Below are 16,422 nucleotides of genomic sequence, written 5' to 3' on the forward strand. Positions count from 1 at the left end.
CTCATGTTGCATGTTGCAGTTGTTTACTCAGCTGGGCCCAGGAAGGGAACTTTGATGATAAACAAAAATACCCCTCATTAGATTACAATTTAAGTTTAAAATATCTGGACACTTAACTTTATTGTGTTTTAAATTGTCACATAATCTTTAAGCAACGATCACAGAGTTGATAAATACATTTTATACCCAAAGTTTTTAAGCTAATATAATTTACAGTCCAATGTCCACTCCCTCCGTGACTCTGCTAGTTCAATAAGCTTAGTACTCAGATTTCATACATTTTCAACCCCCCCCCCCCCATAAAATAGGGTTAAAATCATATCGATCCAAAGAAACAATAAGTTATAAAGACATCCTGTTACTTTTTTTTTACAAGAAATAAAATCCGTAACGGATAGCTTTTTTCGTTAATTTAGGCATGTTAGAATTGTCCTATCGATTTCAAATTTTGCATGGTGATTCCTTTAATAGTTGGGTACGATTTAGAAAGCGTAGCAACTCTATAATCATCACCAAAATGTCCGTACGTCCATTTTAAACATGTTGATTTTTTAAACTTTTTTTAACAACAAATTTTTATGTGATCTAATCATCCGATTGATCTGATTTTTGGTATATTGATTCCTGGGACAACAAAGTACGATGTAATCAGCGAAGCAACTCTATAATCAAGTCCTAAAAATGTAAGTATGTCCATAAACATTATCCTGAATCAAGCAGTTTTTCAACAAATTTACTTACAATTTTGCTTTGACTCTTATACATTTATATTATGATTATTCAGTTCTGACACTATACAAGTGTTAATGTCCGTTTGTCCTACCGTTTCAGTGCTTCGCTTTTATGGATGTTGTCATCCTTGTTTTCTAAATACTTATACTCTTCTTATATTTATTTAAGTCTCGTTGTAAGTAAAAGATCCCTCCCCTATTATGATGTATGATATGTGATGAATGATCATCAGTCAACTTTTGCTAAAAGAGATGGGGGGGAGTTCAGTATAGGTCAAGTGAAAGTTAAATCCTAAAGGGTATTATTTCCTTCCATCCAAAGTTGCAAGTCAAATATGAATATGAAGGGGGGGGGGGGTGAGGAATATTTTTAAGGTTTAATTATATCAACAAGGATCACAACATCCATAAAAGCGAAATGGTAGTACAATCAAACATTAACATAAGCATAAATGTATAAGTATAATCAAAATTATAAGTAAGTATTATATAGTTGCAACGCTTTCTAAATCTATACAACACTAACATTAAATTAATGATGCACAGACAATACTAACATTTAATTAATGATGCACAGACCAACGCATCAAGTCTCAAGAACCAACACAAATTATAGAAAAACCTCGCTTAGCTTAGACATACGTTTATTAAACTTTAACAGTATATAGTCCTCCCCCTCCCCTTTATGATAGGAAGTTGGTCATGAATATGATGTTTACAAATGAGCAATTTTTTTATAAGTTACAATACACAAATTGTCAAAATCCATAAAAGCGAAACAAATTTAAAATGCATGATAATTTTGATTATTTCATTTAATTTAAGCATTCTTATAATTGTACATTCTATATCCTAGAAAGTGGTTTATATTAATTGTAAGTATGACTGAGTCTCTGAGAATTTGAATGTTTATTATTTTTTGGTTAGATTTATACTAAAATTTGTTCAACATGATTTTTAATATTAAACATTAAATGCACTGTTAACTCTACATTTGTTTGTCTGACTTTATATTCACTGAGCTTCGCTTTTAAGGGTGTTATCATACTTGTTTAGTTACATTCAGAGCGGAGACAAAGCTACTCCATTTTAATGATTTTGATTTTTTGAATTTTTAGTTACAAAGCTACTCTGTAATATGTTATTTGACAAGGATGACAACATACATAAAAGCAAAGCTCCAAAACAAACATTAACACATTTAGAGTTGCAAATAACAACTTTGGAGACTTTTTTTCTTTAATTTTGATTGGTTGGTTTATTAAGCATGAAATGCTGCCAAAATGAAAATAAAAAAACAAGCGAAATTAGCAATAAGAACTAAGCTTAACTATCTTGATAATCTTGCTACGAGATTGCGTGATGATAGAAAAAAAATCTATTCACCAAACCTTATTATTCCAAGTCATAAAATCCTAGTGAGGCCATAAAACCTTATTCGTTTGATAATATTTTCCGGAATTTTTATGATTTTCTGACCATGTTTATCCGTAAAGATTTGTGAACATATGTAGTATCTTACAAATACATCCCAAATCTAGCATAAGTTGACCCATTCTATCCGTATGAAAATATTAACAAAGGTGCGAAGTCTCAATTTCCTGTCGTTTGAAAATATTGGGGAATTTGTATATTTTTAGGGTTATTTTAGTATTTTGAAAATATTGAAAACAGTAACATTTCTCTACGAAATCACCCATTGTTAAAGATTTTGAGTATATTTTGAAAAATACTATAAACTAAAACTATGATTGCAAGGGACGAGTATTCCAAACTTACCAAATAAATAAAAAATATGTTGAATTCAAATATATTTTTAAGAAATCTTATGTCTTCCTTTTTCTACTAACAAATTTTATTATTTAAAAAAATATAATTCTACTGTTAATGTTAATGTAAAAAGGGGTTGGGAGGTGATTTTTTCATACAGTTTTTTTTCTTTGGGGGGGGGGGGGTGGGAGAGGCGTAGTTACCCTCTACCAAAGTAGATATAAACCTTACGGTAAAGGTGAACAATAAAAGCGAGATCTTATGAATACAAAAACACAAACAGACATCCTGTTGATTTAGTAGTAAATGTCCTTGATTGAATATTTGAATATTTGTATGCCTCAATTTCATTTTCAGCTGAATATTTCCTATAGATATCCTTTTCTTCCTGACTCTAGTTTGTAACATCCTAACATAAATATTTGATTTAATTCTAAATAGTTTTTCCTTAAATAAATTGTTTGAAGCCATCAATCCTTGACGTATATCTTTCATGGCCTGCCTCCGCTAAAAAGCGTAGCTTCTATATAAGTGTTGTTTTCTGCCTGTCTATTAGTAGAGTATTTGATTGCTTATTTAAATTTAAATTGCTCATTTTGTATCAGAAAGGCTTCTCAATAATTAAGGATGTAAACTAACCATGCAGTATAAAAACAAAAATATAGATTAAGAGGAGATATGTATTGTATAAAATTAAATAATATACTATAAATGTAAACTAACCATGCAGTATAAAAACAAAAATATAGATTAAGAGGAGATATGTATTGTATAAAATTAAATAATATACTATAAATCGTTTGTTGAATTGCTGTTCTGATTATTTTTTGTGTGCCGTACATATGAATACTGTCATACTTGTTTCCCTTTATCTCCCCCTCTCATCTTTCTTTAAGTTTTTGTCTCTTTTTTCGGATCTACTGCAGTTCATGGTAAAATATTGCTGGTAAGCAATATTTCCAAAAATCTATGAATTTTAAAGGCTGCTAGCTGCCAAACGGCTGAACGTACAGATCATACCAGCACACCATTTTAAGCGGCATAAGAAGGCCTTCAAATAATTTGGAAGAGCCAAGATCCAATTATGCACAGGGAAAGCTTCACTAAAGAAAAAACGCGTAAAATAGGTCTTTTTCGCGCATTTCTTTGCACTGCGAGATAATTATTCATTATTGATTTATGAATATTCCAAATTATTTGTAGGCCTTCTTATGCTGCTTAAAACAGTGTGCGGGCATAATCTCTATGTTCAGCCGTTTGGCAGCTAGCAGCCTTTAAAATTCATAGATTTTTGGAAATATTGCTTACCAGCAATATTTTACCGTGAACTGCAGTAGATCCCTTTTTTCTATCTACAAGAGCAAAATTTATATATTTCCTTACTTTGCCAAATATAAATTTTGCAAAGGAGAAATCAATAAACAAGAAGAGATAAAAACGTCAGTTAGTGCGTCAAGTTTCTTTCACTCAGTTTTGACTGACATATTATGCACATGGAGGTTTCACTGTACAAGGATAATTATGTCCACAATTAATACAGAAAAAAATGAACTAATAATATTTAAAAAAGAAAGGCAGTAGTAACTTATTAAAATGTAATCAAATTTGAGAGAAGATAAATATATTAGATTTTTGTAAGATGTATCAATGATTTGGAGAAAAAAGCAAAATATAGAGGTGCTACGCTGCCTATAAATCGTACATAACTGTTATAGAAATCATCATGCAAAGTTTAAAATCGATAAGACAATTCTATCATGTCTAATTCAACGAAAAGATATAACTGTTATGGAGGGATGACAGACTCTAATTATAAAAAGCTTCGCTTTTGAAAATAATAGTGCTATTAAAAAGCAGTATGTCCAATTTAATTTCTGGCAAGCCTAGTGAGCTAGTGCCAGAAATATAAAATAAAAATCAGGTTTTATGCAAACTTAACTTCTATATCTCTTAATCTTAATTCGGAATGGAAGGATAGTTAATCTGACAAAAATATTGTGCTTAAGTATAATTCTTGAAGAATTCATTAATTGAATATAGATCATTAAATTCAAAATTAAATTACCAAACACATTAAACCTATTATCAATTTAGTGTTAGAGGATTTTAGGTGTAGATTGGTGCATACCATACTGATAACCGAAAATAAATCTCCAAATGATATATCCCTTATATTTATGGTCTTAATCTTAAGCTGGAGATAGGCCAATAACTTTGCTTTCATTTTCATACAAAATTAATCTTTAATATTATTCAATTTATTTTATATTTCCTATTCAAGTGCTATCTGAATATTACAACAGTGGTTTTGCCCTGATAATCTAAATATAGTTCACTGATATAATAAAAATGTTTTAAAAATAATCCTTTAAAAATCATATCATATTTTATCAGAGTGCAATGTAGGTAAGAACTTTTTTGGAACTAAGTTTTAAAAAATCCTTAGGTATGGAGTAGCTGCGCTTTAACGTAAATCTATTGATAATATTTTTGGAATGCTAGAGTTATAAAAAGAAACAAAATGACAATACTATAGACAGACAGCAATAAAAAGTTTTAGTACTTAAATGTTTTGACAAAGCTGCATTCGAGTCTTTCTACTTACAGACCCTGACGGACGGATGTACGATATGAACTTAGAGTATTTTTTTATAGAGTAGATTTGCTAGAAATCTTCAAAACAAAATTTTTTTTTTGCTATCAAAAATATAATTTTAGCTTAAATATAAGAAAACTGGAAGACTAATAGTTATAATTGTTTGCAGAGTGCATTGTTGAACAGGGATATATGGAAGATAAGTAGCAAGACAAATTAATACTTTTAATTAAATGTTTTTATAAAAAAAGGACAAAAAAATATCTTTAAACCAATACAAGACTTAAATCTACAAAAATTCACAGGACTTTTATTAAATGAAAAACTAAATTGGTGCATAGGTTATCGAAATCTTAACGAGCCAAATAATAATCATGATTACTTTATAAAACTAGTGGCTGCAGCCATAGCATCTAGGGCCTTTTGATTATAATATCATTTAAAAGCCTAAAACTGTCCCAATACTTAATTTAAAAATAAAAGAGCCTTAAACCTTCCCGGGACCTATGTGATGCTTCCCTCAAGTGAAGAACTAAAATGGTTCAGTAGTAAATTTAAATCTTAAGCTTCAGACAAAAAAACTTACTGCTTTATATAGAACTAGTGGTTATTTACGCCCCTAGAGGCCTCTAAGGCCCCTTCAATTGTAATTATAAAAATAAAAAGTAAAAAATTTTGTAGGGGGCATGGAATTTTTTCTAAAAGCAATTTCTCTCAGATTATTAACGCTTTAGTGGGTTTTCTTTAGATATATGATTGAAGAACATTTTTGTTGGCTGTTAAAGTACTCCAAAATATAATTCTAAATGTATGTCTGTCTGTCAGGAAAAATTTGTTTTAAATTCCCCTGATCAATGAGCAATCAGGGACAAGGGAAGTTCTTTCTGACCAATAATTCTATTAAAATTATGTAACTTTATCACGAAACCTATATGAGTATCTAATATTATGAATGGTTCAACTCTTATAAAAATCGGCTAGTAGTAAACTACTTTAGAGTATAAATTCGCTAAACCTCATCAAAAAAGTGTACACTATTAAATTTGAAAACAGCTGAATATTAATCAAAACAAACAATCCATTGAACATAGTGATTTTATAAATTTTCAATTTATGGTCTAATTAAACGATAAAAATATTTTTTTCTTCCATAATTATTTATGAAAACAATGCCCAATAGATCGTGTTACATTTTTGTGTGAATATATATTCATAAAATTACAACACAGATTTCGGAACATGGCCTGTTATTCATTAAATTTTTGAATACACGTTTATATCATAGGTGATAATTTAATGCATTGCAAACAAATTGATAATATTTCAGCTTGATCAAGTAAAGTGATTTTTAATTATACTATTTATGTAATATAATTTCAGAAATGTTTGGTAAGATGTAGTCAGTTTCAGACATTGCAAGAAACTATGTCCTTACCTACATTGCTGGTAACTATTTAATTAACATTTACCAACCAGAGGCGTTCTGAAGGGGATGTTTTATTTTAAATGGATAGGAATAAAATTTACTTATTTTAGTAGCAAAGCCACTATCCAATTCTCGTCGTCAGTCCGTCTGTAAGTGCGTAACACTATGAGGGAAATTAGGTTTACTAATCTACTATTAAAGCTACACCTTTTTGTCAACTTTCCCATCATTCTAGCGCATATTTGAGCATATAACATCCATAGCAGCCGGACTGCTTTAAGGCAGCCTTTTAAGTTTTCTAATATTTTGATTTTAATATATTTTCGTTTTTAATCATATGTTCAAAAGTTGTGTGGGTAATAATATCAAAATTAGGTTCCCCGTAGTTATAAGAATTTTGTATTAACAAGTAGACAAAAGGACAAGTGGCTTTATTGTTAAATTTTACGTTTATTTTATTTAACCTCAAAAGGTTAACTGTTTTAAGTCAATTTAATTTCAAATCATAAAAACAGATTGACAAAAAGACATACTACGTCATTTATACACATGATCTATTCTAGCATTATCACATTATCTATTGATGATTTTTTAACCGTTTCAAACATTTATTTCCACGAAATGGATTTAAACTTATCTAACTCATAGTTTTAAAAATATTAGTATTTTTATTGAAAATCATACTCTTACAATATTTTTTTCTGAAATGGCAACTTTTACTTTCATAATTTTTTTGGCGTACTTGCGTAAAAGTTCATTTTTCTATGGATTATCCGGGAAGGGTCCCTTTCGTGGCAACACCCCTTAAGAGGCGATTCTTCATATTTTCAAAATGACTTTAAATAGGTTATTTTAGGTTAGGCTATGTTATATTGGGTTAGGTGATAGCCCCTCAGGGTTAGGCAATTGGCCCTGCAGAAATAGGAGAAAAGCCACTTTGAAAATAAGAAGAATCGCCCCTTAAGGGGTGTTACCACGAAAGAGACTATACCCAAATATCCTTGATCTTCACATGAATATTAAATATTTGATATTAAATACACTTCGTGGGACTGCCTTTTTAAAAGCAAAGCTTTTTTTATAATTAGGGTCGGTCCGTCCGTGCGTACGTCAAAGTTAGCTCTTTACGTTAATTTAAACAGGTTAGAATTGTCCTATCGATTCCAAACATTGCGTGATGATTCCTGTAGTAAATAGGTACAATTTAGAAAGCGTAGCAACTCTATAATCAATACAAGAATGTCCGTACGTCCATTTTAAACATGTTGATTTTTAACTTTTTTGACAACAAATTTTTGTATGTTAAAATTATCCGATTCTTCTGATTGTTTGAAAACTGATTCCTATTCCAACAAGGTACAATGTTATAAGCGAAGCATCTCTATAAATAAGTCCCAAAATGTAAGTATGTCCTTAAACAGTATCATATATTTATGCAGTTTTGCAACAAATTTACTTAAAATATTGTTTGTGCTGATGCATTTAATATTCGTGTTAATGTTCGTTTGTCCTTCCATTTCATAGCTTCGCTTTTATGGATGTTGTTATCCTTGTTAATATTTGAATTTGTTCTCATAAAATTACTTTGTTAAGGATGGACCTTGAAAAATAGAAGAGATTTACAACAGGAAGTTCTACATGAGGCTATTGATATTGTCAAGATGGATCAATATGATTGGGTTAGGTAAGATTAATACGTTTATGTTTTACTTTAATTCCTTCCCTCCACTTAAACTAATTTGATACTTATGTCTACTAATGCTCTTTATCTCAACATTATTATAAATTCTGCATCAATTTTAGACTTTCTGTGGAAGACACCCTTTTTATTAAGACTATTGCTATAAATCATTAAAATCTTTACGTTTTATCTACAAGTTAGAGAATCTTATACAAAGTCAATGGTTAGACAAACAAATATGATTATATTATATCATATTATATATTATCTTATGTGTATTAGAAGAAATAATTTATATGTTTGTTCTAGGAGAATTAGTAGAAGACAGCTAAGCACAGCCATTGAAGACATAAGAAATTGTAAGAAGAACAAAAGAAATATTTGAAAACTTTCATGGGCCAAATTTAAAGCGGAAAGGGGTAATTAAAGGGTTAGTGGAAAAATTATGGAGGAAAATCCTTCCTGGGTATAACGATAAAAAAGTACTTAAAGTAGTAAGACTCAACACGTTTGCAAGGTCCTTTAGAAATAGGGGGGGGGGGGGGTTAATGCAACCATCTCGTAATCAATGATTAAATGGCACTTAGAATCCAAATTTCATTACGAAACTTATTAATACTTGGTATGTATATTGGTTACAGCTTAACCGAATAGCCGTTTTATTTGCTATTTTTAGGGCAAATCTGTCATAATTACGTAGGAATCAACTTTTTGAAACATATTTTTGATTTATATCATGTGATACCAAAAACTATTTTTTAAATCTCTAGTACCAGCAAATACCGGCTAGAACCGTTTTGGAGCAGCAAAGAGTATTATGTGGAAATAGGTTTCATGACGGATTTGCCCTAAAAATAGCCAAAAAATGGCTAAACTGCTAAGCTGCCAGCTGTTAGCCGCTACTTTTCCAACTTTTTGTTCAATTTTGGGAAAATAGACCTATCAAGGATTACAATACTCATGCCAAGTTTTGTAACGAAATCTGGATTCTAAGTGCCATTTAATCATTGGTTACGAGAGGGTTGCATTAATCCCCCCCCCCTTTTTTTTTAATTTGTAAGCTCTGAATAAAACCTTTTCTAAATTTGACCTCATAGATACTATAAAATCAATTTCCTTTAAGCTTTTAAATGACCAAACAAATTAAGGTTAAGAAGAATCAATAGCAATATAAAATTATCCAAAAAGATATCTTTGAGATCATTCAAACAGATTGGTACAAATATCATTGAAATAAAATGTCTTATTAGTGGCCGAAAAAAATAGCCAGTAGTACTTGAATTTAAGGCCTTGATTTACCCTTTTGTTAAAGCTGTAATTATTTTAGAATATTACAGTTATACACAATAGTATGACTTACTTGCATTATAGGATTATAACTGAAAAATTGGTTTCGGGTGGGTTTCTAAGAAAGGGTGTTTTAAGCTAGATAGGAAGACAATTTAGATTATTTTACTACATTGATATTTGTTAAAAAGGTCAGCAATTACATTAAATGAAAAAAAATATTTAAGCTTTTAATGAATATATGTAATCATTTATAATTGTATTGTTACCTACCTATGTATTGTTATTATTTTTAATTGTTGTTAAGTTTGCTTAATTGATATGTAAATATATGATTAATTTTAAATTCCTTTTAATTATTATTGTATAACTCAAAATGAAATGTTAGTTTGTTTTGTCTAAGTCTGTATTATATTTTTTTAAAGCATATGTGGCCTTACTCTTTACACTACGCCCCTAGCCTCTAGGGGCTATGATTCAAATAGGCAGAAAAATAAATCATTTCAAGACTTAAATCTGAAATTAGAATGTCCTGAAACAATTACTGGACCTATTTTAAGATTCTCTCAAAGAAGAACGTAATCGGTTCAGTAGTTATTGAGATCTTAAGCTTCAGACAACAAACCCATAATACATTGTATAGGACTAGTTGCTAGGGGACTCTATCTCTGAAGGATATGAAAGGGGAGAAAAATAGCTTAAAACCACACAACGACTTTTTTATATAAATGAAATAGCCTAAAACATCCCAGGACCTATAAGAAGCTTCAATCTAAATGAGAACCATATCGGTTCAGCGGTTAGTGAAATCCTTTGCTACAAACAAAAAAAAACCTATTACTTTATATAAAAGGATAGTAAATAGGCTTCTATTTAATCAAACTAGCGGCTACGCCCCTGGAAGCCTCTAGGGGCACTGGTAGGAGGGGGAAAAGTCGACCTCATCCCATTTTAAACTTGCGTTTAAAAAGAGTTAAAAAATATTTTTGGGGGGAGGGGGGTAAAGAAAACCTCTCCAAAAATAGTTTAAAACCTTTCCAGGACCTATAGGAAGCTTCACAGTAAAGGAGAACAATATCGGTTTAGCAGTTAGCGAGAACCTTCAGGACAGACAAAAAACTCTTACTACTTTATATAATAGGATGACGATGATATCTTTTTTGAGATAATGTTTTTTGCATGCCCATTTTCCTTTTAGTTTGTCTGTGTTTACATACATTAAGATTTATCCTCAAAAATACAAGATTTAAAATATTTATGTGCAAGCAAAGAATTTGATGCACTTTGTTAAATATGTAGTTTAAAATCTGGCCGCTAGGTGTCTCAAACAAAAAATATAATATGGGTCAAAGATAGAAAAAGTACATAATTTAATAATCATTAAACATACATTTGTTTTGAAAATTGTTTATGATACAATTTTATGAAAAAAAAGTAAGAACAAGAAAAAAATTTAACTAGTCAACTGTATACTTGTTAAATGAAATAAATGGTTCTCTATTTTTAGAAATTTCATTAGACAGGCTTATAGTAAACTTATGTTCATTAAACCTGACAAAATCAAGTTAGTATTTCATCATAATTTGATCTTTGACGATCATACTGAAGCTAAAAGTTGCTGTAGCTGCAAACTAGAATAATTTAAATTATGGTGAAATATTGCCTTTTACTATTGTTTGCCAGAATAGCCTTCCCTTGTCCCTGTGAGCAATGAATATCTACTCTATACAGGGATCACAATGTCGTGTTTTTTACACGACTTTTGCCTAAAAGTCGTGTATTTCACTTTAGTTGCGTGTAAAAATTATTGAGTCGTGACACGACCTTTTTTTGGCCTAAAAGTCGTGTAATTTCCAAAAATGTCGTGTATTTCTCAAATTTTGAAATATGTCCCAAGAAAATTCTCTTTGAACCCAAATCTGAAAAATGAAGTGCACATTTTTTATTGTTTGGTGTTATATTTCACCATAGGGGGTATTTTAAACGTCATCCAGCAATTCCCTAAATCTATCTCTTTTGTGACTTATTAAATGGAACACATAGATCCAAATATTTTAAAAATTCCTTCTATGAAATCACAGCAGATTTTTGGGCAAGAATCGATATTATAGCTTAATCTGAATGTTACTTATTTTGACTTAAAAATCAGGGTGCAAGTAAAAATTTCCCCCTTTAACCCCTCCCTTTTTTACTTTCCCCCTTCCCCCTTTTTTCTACCCCTCCCTTCCCCTTTTAAAAAGTCGTGGAAAGTCGTGTATTTTTGCTATGAAAGTAGGGTAAAAAAATTTTTTGACTTGAGATCCCTGACTCTATAACTCGTTTTGTACGTTCAGCTGTCCATGATGATGGAATAGATACAGGATATATAAGATTTTCTCGATTGCCTAATCTGTCCTTCTATCCAAATTGGAGAAAAATACTAGATTTACTATGCTGCTTATTAAGATAGACGTCTGATATCTCATGTGTACCCTCCCCAAAAATAATGCTAGTCCTTCCACTGACTTATAATAAGCTACCCTCTAAAGAAGAACTATACCGGTTCAGTGGTATTCGAGATCCTTCAGTACACACAGACAGAGATCCTTTTACTATATTATAAGAACTAGCGGCTACGCCCCTAGAGGCCTCTAGGGGCACTTGAGGAAGGGGGAGTCGAATTTGATTACCCAATTTCTTGTTTTAGATTTTAAAAGAAAAATTTTAAAAAATATTTTTGGAAGGTAGAAAATTTTTTTTTGGGGGGGGGATATTTTTAATTTTTTGGGGGGTTGGGGGTGTCCCATCCCCCAAGAAAATAGTTATAAACCTTCCCGGGACCTATGAGAAGCTACCCTGTTAAGGAGAACCCGATAGGTTCAGTGGTTAGCGAGATCCTTCGGGACACACAGACAAACAAACAGACAAACAGACAGACAAACATCCTGTTACTTCAGTATAAGGATAATTATTTTCTATCTTTTTATTTTTTAGAACTATTAAGATTTATTCAAAAATCCTTTTTCCGTGGAGATGAGGAACATTATACAAACATGTTACATATTTACTTTTATACCAATAAACAGATAAAATAGACAAATAATATAGAAATAGACAATAATCTTTAGGAATTATTTTAAAAAAACCCATATATTCGAGTAAAACAACAGGACATTAGACATAGATATAAATTCAATGATAACATCTTCTGAGAGAGACTAAACTACATAACTTTTGTGTCACTTTTGAGGAAGACGATTCCTGTGACGTCATATACATTTCTGAAAAGAAAAAGGGAAGGGGGAAGAAAATCACTTCAAAAGAGATGGAAGAAAAGGGAATCGTCTTCCTCGAAAGTGACACAAAAGTTATGTAGTTTAGTCTTTCTCAGATCTTCTCAATGATTTATGTACTAGAAACACGTTAAATCAATGTCTACTTATGTCAAAGAAAACGGACAGTTTCGTACAAATGTTTTTTTTTATAGAATGACATTTTATTTATCTTCATAATAAAGAAATAAATTGATAAGGTGCAGGATTTTTGATGTTGATCATGGCCGCAGCGCTCGGCTCCCTGACTTGCCTATTGCTGATCCTAATGTGGATTGTACTTTTCATGAAAGCTATATAAATGTCTTGTCATACCCCATCCTCCCCTATAAGCTAGGGGCGAGGCAAATAGTATCTATTATAGGATCTTCAGCCTGATTTATAAAAACAGTTGAAATATTTCCAGTGCTTTATAACAGTCGATCAGACAAACTAATCAGCGTCCATCTAATAGCATATGTTTTAATCAATCTTTCCAAATAATTTTACAGAATAAAAGATTAATTAGTTATTGGACATACATATTATTTATTATCATTTTCCTTAAACGTTATGATAAATGACGATGATTTCGTCCGTCAGGAGGAAGAAAGTTATTCTTCAAAAAGACAGTTATTAAAGTATTTGAATTTTGCAATAATTTTGGTTTTCTTTGTCGGACATTTCCTCCGACATTTAATCATCAATAAGCAGTTAAACCAGGGAGGAAGGGGTCATTCTAATTACTCTTGTATCCTAGAATAATATACTGATTTTCTACTCGTTTGATTAAAAATTTAGAGACTTTTATAAATTTTTTATACAAAATAACAGTGTCTAAACTTTTCTTCTGATATATTAATCTAATGACGGGGTTATTTTGTTTTTCCATAATTAGGGGTTGACATTAATTTATCGTCCAATGATGTATCCTTTAAATGTACTAAAATCTTATTTCCACAACATAACGCTTTTCTAATAATTACATTTGCTATAGAAGGACAAAAGTTAAAAAATGTTTGTATTATTGTACTTATTGAAGTATAAATAGACTAGCGGCTACGCCCCTAGAGGCCTCTAGTGGCACTTTGAATGTTTTTTTTATTTAAAATATCTAATTACAGAAATAATTGGTTTATGTTTCGTTGGAGTCTCTTTTTCGAGAGGGGTATTTTTTTCTAGGGGCGATTTCTCCTGATAGGGTGGTGGTACCCTCCCCCAAAATAGTTATAAACCTTCCCGGGACTTATGAGAAGCTACCCTGTTAAGGAGAACCCGATCGGTTCAGCGGTTAGTGAGATCCTTCGCTACAAACAGACAAACACACAAACACACAGACAGACATCGTTCTACTTTGTATTATAGATATATTATTACCTGTATGTTGTACTAGGATTTATATGTATTTTAAAAATAATACTCGTAGCTGGCCAAAATAACGATACCCTTAATTCACCACCTTTACCCCATCCTGTCCCCTCCTACTCAATAAACGAACTGACCATAAATGAGGTCCATATTAGCAAGCTAAACTGACTCCATTTTTTTCCCTGTCAATATATCCACGTATATCATATATTCATTGAAACAAATTAATCTAAATTGTCAACAATTAAACACTTTTTACCAATTCAATGCTCACACACACATATACACGTCACATAAAGAGGCTGTGGAAATAAAAATAATAATTTTTATGTGTTTTCACTTGACGGTATTGAACAAAACTATCGGGAAAGGTTTAGTATTAAATGTTAATAAAAGGTTGGGCCGAGAATTTAATATTCGCGGGGAAACCCCCAGTAGGCACTTCCGGTTGAGACTCTAAAAAATCAGTTAAATATTTCAAGAAAATAATTTGTAGAAAAAAAGCATTTCAATATTATGGGTTTCTTATTGTATACTCTACTAGTTGCTGCAACCCAAGAATCTAAGGGTTCTATATTCAAAGGTGTAAGCAGTCAAATAGCTTAAAACCATCCCAGGGCCTATTTAAAGCTTCCCTAAAAATGAGAACTGAATCAGTTCAGTAGTTAAAGAAATCTTAAGCTTCAGACAAAGAAATCCTTACTACTTTATAAAAATAGGATATAATTATACATATTTAATACTTCAGTATAATACATTTATTTTGGTAATAAGCTTACTTAAACCTTTCCTATATAATAGTTGTTAAAAATAAACAGTAAATTTTTTACTTTTTTCTATTAAATTTCTTTACAGTGCTTTCTTCCTGGTCTAAATATTCATGATCAAGGTCAGTTGTAGCCAGTGATCAAATATCAAGTAGCACAGCTACTTTTTTACCAGGCTAGGTAGGTATGTCCTGGTCTATATATTCATGATCAAGATCAGTTGTAGTCAGTGATCAATTATTAAGTTGCAAAGCTACTCTATTGCTAGGCTAGGTAGGTACGTCCTGGTCTATATATTCATGATCAAGGTCAGTTGTAGCCAGTGATCAATTATCAAGTAGTACAGATACTCTTTTACTAGGCTAGGTAGGTATGTCCTGATCTATATATATTCATGATTAAGGCAGTTGTAGTCATTGATCAAATATCAAGTAGCACAGCTACTCTTTTGCTAGGCTAGGTAGGTATGTCGTGATCTTTATATATTCATGATTAAGGCAGTTGTAGCCAGTGATCAATTATCAATCACCGAAAATAAAAGAATATTTTTGCTGACTTACCTTTGGTCAATCTTATTTCTTCAGTTATTCTTAATATTAATCATTTTTCTTATAGGCATTGTTATTAAACAATAACTTATGAATAGAGGCTTGGTTAATTAATATAAGCAATGGAAATATATCATATAAATAACTACAATATAAAATACATTACAATAAAATAAGAATTCATGGTGTTTTTAATAGAATTGATCTAATTTTTATTCATACTTAAAAATTGTTTTGTACAAGAACATTGATTACTTTCTTTATTGTTACAACTAGCGGATACGCCCCCTAGAAGCCTCTAGAGGCACTTAAGGTTGGAGGAGAAAAATGTCGACCTCATCTCATTTTAAATTTGAGTTTCAAAAGAGTAAAAAAAATATTTTTTGGGGAGGAGGGGGGTTTAGACACCCTCCCCAAAAATAGTTTAAAACCTTCCCAGGACCTATAAGAAGCTTCACTGTAAAGGAGAACAATATCGGTTCAGCGGTTAGCGAGATCCTTCAGGACAGACAAAAAAACGTTTACTACTTTATATATTAGGACTAGAGGCTACGCCCTCTAGAAGCCTCCAGGGGCACTTAAGGTATAGGGGGAGAAGTCGACCTCATCCTATTTTAAATTTGAGTTTCAAAAGAGTAAAAAAATATTATTTTGGGGTGAGGGGGTGAAGACACCCTCCCCAAAATAGTTTAAAACCTTCCCAGGACCTATAAGAAGCTTCACTGTAAAGGAGAACAATATCAGTTCAGTGGTTAACGAGATCCTTCGGGACAGACATAAAACGCTTACTACTTTATATAATAGGATAACCACATGCTCTGTAAAAGTGGAGTGCAGTAGGTGGGTGTCAAAACCTTTAAATTTATTTAGAAGGCCTCCCCCCCCCCTCACCTAATAGTTTCACATCCTGTGCACGCCACTAAACAATAAATCCTCTTTTACAGGTAAAAATAACATA

General features: G+C 31.2%; 1 protein-coding gene and 1 long non-coding RNA gene across 4 annotated transcripts in view; both read left to right on the forward strand.

Annotated features, from left to right (window-relative positions):
* The window catches only part of LOC145306209 (uncharacterized), a 324,616-nt gene that overhangs the window by 63,435 nt on the left and 244,759 nt on the right, over window positions 1-16,422 (forward strand). The window lies entirely within an intron of this gene.
* LOC145306128 (uncharacterized) lies at window positions 5,965-9,498 on the forward strand. The gene is made up of 3 exons (XR_013874898.1): window positions 5,965-6,543; window positions 8,117-8,207; window positions 8,514-9,498. It is a non-coding gene; the product is annotated as an uncharacterized LOC145306128 (long non-coding RNA).

Source organism: Acartia tonsa, chromosome 2 (assembly GCF_053477335.1).
Source record: "Acartia tonsa isolate MP-2025a chromosome 2, ASM5347733v1, whole genome shotgun sequence".
Classification (NCBI taxonomy): Eukaryota; Metazoa; Arthropoda; class Copepoda; order Calanoida; family Acartiidae; genus Acartia; species Acartia tonsa.